Below are 2,500 nucleotides of genomic sequence, written 5' to 3'. Positions count from 1 at the left end.
AAAAATGGCATTGGCACGGCAGAAATTTGAAGATGTGCCTAAACCCACCAGGGCCCAGCGTGTGCCGATGGTGCTCGAGGCAACCGCCCGCACCAGGGCCCAGCGTGTGCCGATGGTGCCCGAGGCAAGCGCCCGCACCAGGGCCCAGCGTGTGCCGATGGTGGTCGAGGCAACCGCCCGCACCAGGGCCGATAGTGTGCCGATGGTGCTCGAGGCAACCTGTCGCACCAGGGCCCAGCGTGTGCCGATGGTGATCGAGGCAACCTGCCGCACCAGGGCCCAGCGTGTGCCGATGGTGGTCGAGGCAAGCGCCCGCACCAGCGCCCAGCGTGTGCCGATGGTGCTCGAGGCAACCGACCGCACCAGGGCCCAGCGTGTGCCGATGGTGCTCGAGGCAACCTGCCGCACCAGGGCCCAGCGTGTGCCGATGGTGGTCGAGGCAAGCGCCCGCACCAGGGCCCAGCGTGTGCCGATGGTGGTCGAGGCAACCGCCCGCACCAGGGCCCAGCGTGTGCCGATGGTGCTCGAGGCAACCTGCCGCACCAGGGCCGAGCGTGTGCCGATGGTGGTCGAGGCAAGCGCCCGCACCAGGGCCCAGCGTGTGCCGATGGTGGTCGAGGCAACCTGCCGCACCAGGGCCCAGCGTGTGCCGATGGTGCTCGAGGCAACCGACCGCACCAGGGCCGAGCGTGTGCCGATGGTGCTCGAGGCAAGCGCCCGCACCAGGGCCCAGCGTGTGCCGATGGTGCTCGAGGCAACCGACCGCACCAGGGCCGAGCGTGTGCCGATGGTGGTCGAGGCAAGCGCCCTCACCAGGGCCCAGCGTGTGCCGATGGTGGTCGAGGCAACCTGCCGCACCAGGGCCCAGCGTGTGCCGATGGTGCTCGAGGCAACCGACCGCACCAGGGCCGAGCGTGTGCCGATGGTGCTCGAGGCAAGCGCCCGCACCAGGGCCCAGCGTGTGCCGATGGTGGTCGAGGCAACCTGCCGCACCAGGGCCCAGCGTGTGCCGATGGTGCTCGAGGCAACCTGCCGCACCAGGGCCCAGCGTGTGCCGATGGTGGTCGAGGCAAGCGCCCGCACCAGGGCCCAGCGTGTGCCGATGGTGGTCGAGGCAACCGCCCGCACCAGGGCCCAGCGTGTGCCGATGGTGGTCGAGGCAACCGCCCGCACCCGGGCCCAGCGTGTGCCGATGGTGGTCGAGGCAACCTGCCGCACCAGGTCCCAGCGTGTGCCGATGGTGCTCGAGGCAACCGACCGCACCAGGGCGGAGCGTGTGCCGATGGTGGTCGAGGCAAGCGCCCGCACCAGGGCCCAGCGTGTGCCGATGGTGGTCGAGGCAACCTGCCGCACCAGGGCCCAACGTGTGCCGATGGTGCTCGGGGCAACCGACCGCACCAGGGTCGAGCGTGTGCCGATGGTGCTCGAGGCAAGCTGCCGCACCAGGGCCCAGCGTGTGCCGATGGTGGTCGAGGCAACCGCCCGCACCAGGGCCCAGCTTGTGCCGATGGTGATCGAGGCAACCTGCCGCACCAGGGCCCAGCGTGTGCCGATGGTGGTCGAGGGAACCTGCCGCACCAGGGCCCAGCGTGTGCCGATGGTGGTCGAGGCAAGCGCCCGCACCAGGGCCCAGCGTGTGCCGATGGTGGTCGAGGCAACCGACCGCACCAGGGCCCAGCGTGTGCCGATGGTGCTCGAGGCAACCTGCCGCACCAGGGCCCAGCGTGTGCCGATGGTGGTCGAGGCAAGCGCCCACACCAGGGCCCAGCGTGTGCCGATGGTGGTCGAGGCAACCTGCCGCACCAGGGCCCAGCGTGTGCCGATGGTGCTCGAGGCAACCGACCGCACCAGGGCCGAGCGTGTGCCGATGGTGGTCGAGGCAAGCGCCCGCACCAGGGCCCAGCGTGTGCCGATGGTGGTCGAGGCAACCGCCCGCACCAGGGCCCAGCGTGTGCCGATGGTGGTCGAGGCAACCGCCCGCACCAGGGCCCAGCGTGTGCCGATGGTGCTCGAGGCAACCGACCGCACCAGGGCCCAGCGTGTGCCGATGGTGGTCGAGGCAAGCGCCCGCACCAGGGCCCAGCGTGTGCCGATGGTGCTCGAGGCAACCGACCGCACCAGGGCCGAGCGTGTGCCGATGGTGCTCGAGGCAAGCTGCCGCACCAGGGCCCAGCGTGTGCCGATGGTGGTCGAGGCAACCTGCCGCACCAGGGCCCAGCGTGTGCCGATGGTGGTCGAGGCAAGCGCCCGCACCAGGGCCCAACGTGTGCCGATGGTGCTGGGGGCAACCGCCCGCACCAGGGCCCAGCGTGTGCCGATGGTGGTCGAGGCAAGCGCCCGCACCAGTGCCCAGCGTGTGCCGATGGTGGTCGAGGCAAGCGCCCGCACCAGGGCCCAGCTTTTGCCGATGGTGATCGAGGCAACCGGCCGCTCCAGGGCCCAGCGTGTGCCGATGGTTATCGGGGCAACCGGCCGCACCAGGGCCCAGGGTCTGCGGATG

The sequence above is a fragment of the Durio zibethinus genome, unplaced genomic scaffold (genome assembly GCF_047325235.1).
Source record: "Durio zibethinus cultivar Kanyao isolate XHJ-2024 unplaced genomic scaffold, ASM4732523v1 HiC_scaffold_388, whole genome shotgun sequence".
NCBI lineage: Eukaryota > Viridiplantae > Streptophyta > Magnoliopsida > Malvales > Malvaceae > Durio > Durio zibethinus.
The sequence above is the reverse complement of the archived record's forward strand: the minus strand, read 5'-3'. Positions refer to the sequence as shown.